Source organism: Lissotriton vulgaris, unplaced genomic scaffold (assembly GCF_964263255.1).
Source record: "Lissotriton vulgaris unplaced genomic scaffold, aLisVul1.2 SCAFFOLD_1778, whole genome shotgun sequence".
Taxonomy (NCBI): domain Eukaryota; kingdom Metazoa; phylum Chordata; class Amphibia; order Caudata; family Salamandridae; genus Lissotriton; species Lissotriton vulgaris.
Window position 1 is genome coordinate 127,343 of NW_028248764.1, and position 7,701 is coordinate 135,043.

General features: G+C 42.1%; 1 protein-coding gene across 1 annotated transcript in view; it reads left to right on the top strand.

Annotated features, from left to right (window-relative positions):
* Window positions 1-5,210, top strand: part of LOC147663835 (E3 ubiquitin-protein ligase TRIM21-like) — a gene marked incomplete at its 5' end in the record, with an annotated part of 120,714 nt that extends 115,504 nt beyond the window's left edge. The window contains one exon of the mRNA XM_086950168.1: window positions 4,447-5,210. The remainder of the gene's footprint in view (window positions 1-4,446) is intronic.
* Window positions 5,211-7,701: the final 2,491 nt, after the last annotated feature.

Sequence of the window (7,701 nt, forward strand, 5' to 3'; positions counted from 1 at the left end):
AGCACTAGTAGAGGAGACAGAAGTCTGGCATGTCAGATCGACCTGTTCCTATAACATATCTGATATCTTGTATTTGGAGGATGTTTAATCTGAAGTAAAAGGTCTCTCGGGCAGAGGCTATTCTATACTGAATGCATATGTGTCTAAGTGCAATGCGCGGAGCCAGGGGCCTACCATGGTAACTGGAGCAATGAATTTCATAAGGGAGACAGGAAGGCTTGGCCCTTTGCTCTGCAGCTGGGGATATGTTTACCTATTTCACTAGACAGGAATGTGTTTTCGAGGAGGCTGAGCTGGCTACGCTGATAACTTGAAGGCAAAATACTGTTTTTGGCAGGCAGGCCAGGCGAGCCGGGCACCGCTCGCTTGGCAGGAAGTAAGGCAGAGGTCAGGGATGCATCTCCATGCTGCAGCTTTCAGAGGCAGAGACAGAAGTGGCTCGAAGGCAGAAATCAGGGCCTAGCTCGGCAAAGCCAGGAAAAACGTGAAAATGCACCATGTAAAGATGGTGGCACGGCATATTTAGGAACTGAATTATTGATCCATTCATGGTAGATCTGATAGAGAACATGTTAACGTTGGACGCAAATGTATTTGCGTCATCAGATCCGGTAGTGGAGGGAAGTTACATGCACTTTAAACTCGTACATGGAGTCGATGGGGTACACGTTAGGGGACACACTTGACCATAAAAATTTCAATTACCTCAGAGGAGCTAGTCTCCTCTTCTTCCTCTGGAGGGATGCACCTAAAATCCTGTATCTTGAAAGGAGTCAGAGCATCAGCACCATTGTTAATAAACCAGGAACGTGTTTAGCTTTAATCAACATGCTACTCCTTAAGTATACCAGCAAACTTTCCTTTAGCAATCTCAACACCATTCTTCAATTAGTGCACTGCTGAATTATCGACTACACTACAACCATATTATATGATCAGCAGTCCACAGTGTAATTGAGGAAGCAATCAATCCAGGCGCACAAGGTAATCAATATGGAAAACAACCCCAAAAATGCCTCATTCTTCATCAGGCCATACTTAAACCACTTACTGGACCATGTTTAGGTACTCCATTTACTGGCTAATATTGCTCCAAAGCCAAAACTTCCTGCTACATCGATGTACAAGCCACATTCTAGATTAGACACAGTGCGGATGGCCAGATAACACTCTCATTAAAACCCTCAATACAATTGGATCAAATAAGTAGGGCTTTCTTGATATCAGCGGATAACCTTATCTTGTGGCGTTTCACCTTGAGTCCCCCTTATAGTTTGCACAATGTATTTAAAAAAAAAAAGAAATTGTGTAAGATTATCAGACAATGTAAGGTGCTCCAACAATCACGATTATGGTGGAGTGCAATTATAATTGGACAAGGGCACGTAAGTACAATACATTTGACGTTGGTGGTCATACAATCGTACTGTCTGCATAATTAACCTGAAGAAGGGGCGACCTATGAGGATAATGCGCAGAGCAAATTAAACCGAGTTGCCAAGATCTGTAGCTAATGACAATTTAGCTTGCTTTCCTTTAAAAATCCCTTATTGGAGTCCTGGAGAGCTTTTACTTTATCAATGGGCAACCTACACAGACCCTATAGCATATCAATTTTGATACTTTGGAAGACCAATCTTGTTATCAGACTCAGTGTCATCTCTTTCAGTAGACCAGTCATGCCTAGGTTGAAAGCACCTCAGGGAAGCTGTTATGGGAAAGATTCCATGGCTGGGAATCTGGCGGCCCCAAGAATAAGAAGCCATCTAGATAGTGAAATACCTTAGCTGACCCAGAGCATTTTTTTTAACTTCCACTCCAGAAAAAAAGTGCACAAAATAGCCTCATGGGAACAGTCCATCACCACCCCCTTTTGTACCGCTTTGTTTGCCATAAGTTGGCAGGGTATGCTCAGACGTGAGTCCCTTGCTCACTTTGCCACTGGATGCAAGCAAGCCGGGCTGAAGACAGCTGAAATGCCAGAAACCGGTCCTCGGAAGCTTGTTTCCGGTCCAGGGAAGGCATGGCTTGGCAGTTCGGGCTGGACTGTTCCCATGATGCACATGGTCAGACTGATTTGCATATGGCCATGTCTGAACTGGGGTGGCAGAGTGGGCTAAAGAACGGTGATGGATTAACCCCAGATCTGTTGACTGGGTGTGAGTGTTTGATTGGTTCAGATGCTCCGTCCATCACCACCCCCCTTTTGTATCGCTACAGGGTAAGCTGGGTCATTATTCACTATAGTCCTGAGGTGTACCTGGAGCTTAGTGCTCCCAATGTAGCGTAGTCCACATTTGCACTCAAGCATATAGACAGCAAATTCTGTCCTGCATGTTAATCTGTGTTTAATAGTAAGCGGTATGTGCCTGAAGGTCGACTCACCCCTGGTCAAATTCTTGCCAAACTTACACACTCTGGAACTCTTGACAAAACCCTTTAAGTCAGCTAGCCAGTTTTGGGTGGTGATGACCTCCGGACTGTTTCTGACCAGAGCATCTCTCATGGAGAACGCTGTCCTGTATGTGATGTCTGGTTTTTGTGCTAACAAACTTCCCATTGTGGGGTCAGATTTTATAATTCTCCAATGTTTATTGATCATTGATCTGATGGTTTTCTCCTCGTGTTATGTGTGATGATCAATCTGGGGGTGACCACACCACTGGGCTCTAAGAGAATAGTGGTAGCACTTACACGTTTCATTTTTATATATATAGGATACTGAATGGGAACAAGGGCAGCTTTTGATTACACTAGACATTGAAGCCCTGTATACCAGCATAGACCATCAAATTGGCATGACAGCGGTCAAACATTTTTTGGAAACAAGACCGTTGAATTTTTACCCCCACAATCTGATGCTTTTAGAACTGATCAAATGGTGTCTTTTTAACAATTATTTCAGTTTTGGTAAAAAGCTTTTTTTTCAAAAACGTGGAGTTGCTATGGGTTCCTGCTTCTCCCCAAGCTACGCATGTTTACATGTTGAATTGTGGGAGGAGCAGGTACTCAGAGGCATGCATGGTGATCAAATGGTACAGATACATTGATGACGTGTTTTTAATTTGGGATGGTAGTATTGCTAGTGCACAGGAATTCATCAATATACTGAATGATAATGTTTTGAATCTAAAATTCACCTTGCAAATTAGTGAATCCAGTGTAGAGTTCCTAGATACCACAGTTTACATTGAGGGTAATACCATTCAGACTACACTGCACAGGAAGAACACAGCGGGTAACCTAACCCTCCATGCAACCAGTAGCCACCCCAAACACGCTATAAACAACATCCCTTATGGTGAACTACTAAGGGTAAAGAGAATTTGCAGTAAAACTGAGGAATGTGAGAAATGGTCGGCTGATCTGATTGATAGATTCAAAAAGAGGGGGTACAGTGAGAAAGTCCTCAATGGGGCAGAAACTAAGGCCAAAACAAGGTCTCGTGAGGATCTATTAAATACAAACAACAATTCAAGAGACGTCATCTGCATCTTGCAGCACACCATTGGTCCAATCGGCCCCCAGATTCATTACTACCTTTAATAAACAGCACAAACAGATCAGTGGGATTATGAATAAAAAATGTCCAATTTTACAAACAGATGGTGTGCTGGCCCCCATAATCGCCAATAGCCCGGCTGTGGCCTGTAGAAAGGCTAAATCAATGAGAATGGATCTTAAAACAGACAGTGTCTTTGAGATAGACAAGAGGTCTTGGCTTAAACCCAGGAATGGGTTTTTTAAATGTTCTATGTGTAGAGCCTGCAAATTTGGGGTAAACAAAACAAAATACAGAGTTCCGCTCAGCCCTAATGAGAGACGAAATTATAGGACATTTTACATGTCGCACAGAATTTGCTATATATGTTTTAACTTGCACATGTGGTCTCTCATATATTGGAAGCACAAAATTGCAGGCACATGCCCGTATTTTACAGCACCTTCGGGCCATTGTCAATAAGGACTCTAGCTATCCGGTGGCACGACATTTTAAAAAGACACATGCCAATAATTTGGAGTGTCTTATTTTGTTATTGATGCCGTTCCACCTCTGCAGAGAGGTGGTAACAGAGGAAAACTTCTTAGGCAGCTAGAGTCAACATACATTCTTGAATTTGACAGTAAGGCTCCAAATGGTCTTAATAATACGGAGGACCTACACAATTTCTTATAAGACATTTGTAGTGTACTGCATTAGTTTTTTAATTAATGTATGTCCTCTTTGTCCCAGCATAGCACTGTAAGGCTGACCATCTATGTTCCCCTCCCCCCTTGTTTTTCCATCCATAGGGGTTGTACATATTTTAATCTGCCATTTGCATCTTCCATTTAGCTTTTATGTGTATAGTAGATTGGTAAATATGTTTATGCATATATATGCATGGAAAAAATCATTTTAGACACATATAGTGACATATACAAATCTTTCTTGTTCCTTTGTAGATATGATGTCCAGTCCTTGGTTGCTGTCTCTGAACTATATGAAATATGTCTTCAGATATACACTCCTTTTATGGTCATACTGAAGTTGCATCTTACCATCAGATCTCCCATAGTTTCAATCTTATTGAATTATATATATTCTCTTTTTTATATAGTAACTATTAGCACTTTACATCACAAACAATTTTTAGCATGGTTTTTAAGGACTGATATTTTTCATGTGTACTGTAATTTTCGTCATGAATGATAACCATATACCATCATTTAGGCCCCAGAAGTGGGTGGCAAACTCAGGATTGCGTATTTTGCACATTGGCGATGTTTTGCACACTATGCATTTAGCACTGATAAAACAGTATTTTGCACTGGAAGCCATCATGTAGCAGTACGCCATGCTCTTTGTCAGCATATTTTGCACAATTCAGTTTAATTTGCATTTAAATAATGATTCATGTACTTATTTGGGTTCTCATGTTCGTGACGTTCAACAGAATTTGAAAAGATTTGCAGTATTTTGTACTGGGTACATAGCACTTTATTTAGAATTTCTAATCTGTATGCTGTAGGTATTTATGTTACAGTATTTTTTCTATGTCCATATGCAAAACCATGTGACACGAATGGGGTGTGTATTTATTTGTCAAAATCTCGTGTGTAGCTTACATGTGATCAAGGCTAGCTTGGCTGGTCGAAACGCGTAATGGCAGGTTGCAGGAGCACTGCATACGAAAATGAGAAACAATAAAAAATAACCTTGAATCACAGGAAGTGGTGTTCGTGTGTCTCTTCATCACCGTAAGTAGGTTGAGGACGTCATTGGATTTAATGATATATATATATATATATATATATATATATATATATATATATATATATATATATATATATATATATATAACCACGCATATGCGTTTACCATGCATGCCTTTAGCTATATTATATCAAGGGTTTATACTTGCACTGTCAAAAACCCATATTTTCGTTGTTTAGGCGTCCGTGGAAAAGTAATAGTAGTGGTAAAGACTTGCTTGGTAGTGGCATGCGTGGTTCCGTCATACATTATTCAGTTTAAAAAACACCATTCGGCTAGCAAAGCAGTATCCTCCATCAAATCAAATATTGCTGAAAAGTTACTTAGTGTGTGTGGCGCTTGTTGCAATGCAGTTTGTCAGAGAGTCCTTCTTTGAGTAGCTGGTGGTATTTGTTTACAGCGGACTTGAAAGTGGCTTGGTCTGTGGGGTCTCCAATGGTGTGTCATTTTCTCTCCAGTTGTTTTCATCTGCGTTTCATTGTCCTGAGTTCTGGGGTGTATTAGCTGGCTTGTGTGGTGGCTCTGCGGGTCCTAGCTTGTTTGATGGGGATGACTGGGTGGGGTTGAGGACATCAATCCACTGGGTCTGTGTTACTTTGTTTCAACTGTAGAAGGTGGTGTTGGGGGGCGGGCTGGTGGCGATACATGGTGATCCTGTGATATTGATGTGGATGATGGAGTGGCCGGTCCTGGCTGTATGTGACTCTGTCGCTGGCAGTGAAAATTTGGTCCAGTGTGTGTCCTGCTATGTGTGTGGGGTTGGCGACCAGCTGGGTCAGGCCGATGTTGCTCATGGGTTCCAGGAAGCTGGCAGAGTTAGTGTCCCTGGGGTTGTCCAGGTGGAAGTTGAGGTCTCTGAGGAAGATGTAGTGCTTAGACTTGATGGCTAGTGAAGCGATGAAGTCAGTGATGGCGTCACAGATCTGGCATTGAACAGGAGACATTGGAGAGGTTCTGGGAGGGTTTGCGGTCGGGGAAGTGGGAGTGGCATGGATATCTGTGAAGGCCAGAGGTCCTGAGTTGCAGGTGACGAGACAGTGGTGGCAGGTGAATGGCCCTAACGTTGAGCGAGGAGAAGCGAAGTAAAAGTTGTTCCGGGGTCCCGGGCTTTGAGTTCAGCAGCGGAGTAGCTGTGAATGGTTGGACGGCCAGGGTCCCTGGCAATGGGCGTGGCCCAGGCACGGACAGGCTTGCCTTTGGTGCACCTTCAGCACCTATCACTTGACCTTTTAACCTCCACCAGTATTATTCTACAGTTCTTTGTTTCATTTAAATGCATATTTGTTCCCATGTCATTTATTTGTAATGCTGTACATTGCCATACAAAATTCTTGTAAAGCCAGATTGGCCTTGGCATTGCTTGTTTTACTGTTGAGTTCTATGAGATTACCACACAAATTGCCTGCACCATACACAAATGGCTGCATTCTCCCATACCTTGCAAATGACCCTTACAATGTGTCTTTACAAGTTCAAAACTGGTCAGGTGTCATGGTGTGCCAGGCACAGGGTTCTAGCTGCACCTGCAAATACACAAACCATATCTCTTGTAAAGGTCTGTGAGTTACACTTCTGTGGTCACATCTCTTGCAAAGAACCCTACACCTCTTTCATCCCACTTAAAGACCTGGCACGGAGGAGCAGAACCTGTATCTGTGTACAAGAAATTTCAAATAATAAGTGTTTTAGCCTTTTTGTGACATAAACTATGATTGTGGTGCAATGATTGTGTTGTACTCTGAGGACTTTTTCATTGTATGTATCCTGATGTAAATGGCCCATTCACAAAGCAGTCACATTCCCCAGGCTTTATTTTCGTGGATAATTTACTGTACAGCATAGACTGTTGAATTGTTCTGCAGCAATAGGATGATCCATTACCAAGTGTTCCTTTCAGGAACAGAGAAACATATGATAAGAACCTTGCTGGAAAACTGTCATATGGTAAGAAATTGCCCTTGACATTATGTATAATCTTTCTGTCATAAACCTGAAAGTAAATACAGAATATTCAAAATGCGTTTTGATAAGCTGTGACCGGCAAACAATTGAATTTAGAATTGTAGTTTTACTGCAACTTGTAGGTTGTATTTTTTATCTTTTGTGTTTAATATGAGCAAAAGTATTGGAAGAGGCAGGAACACTTACCTAAAGAAGATTGTTGGATGTGTTATAATGGAGCTGTTGGGAGACATGATTGAGGACTAAGGAGCAATAAACACAGCAGCAATACAATCATCAGTGACTTCTCACTAGTGTTGCTGATCTGATAAGGGAAAACAGGTGGCTCTTGACCTTGTGGAGAGTTAGTGGGGGCCAGCTTGTATGTGTCTAGATGTCCGGCATGGGGAGCGCGAATCACTACGTGTGCTGTGCGTACAGTGCTCTGATTGGCTGAATGTTCCTAACTATATGTGGCATCTGACTGTGGTATTTTGGGAATG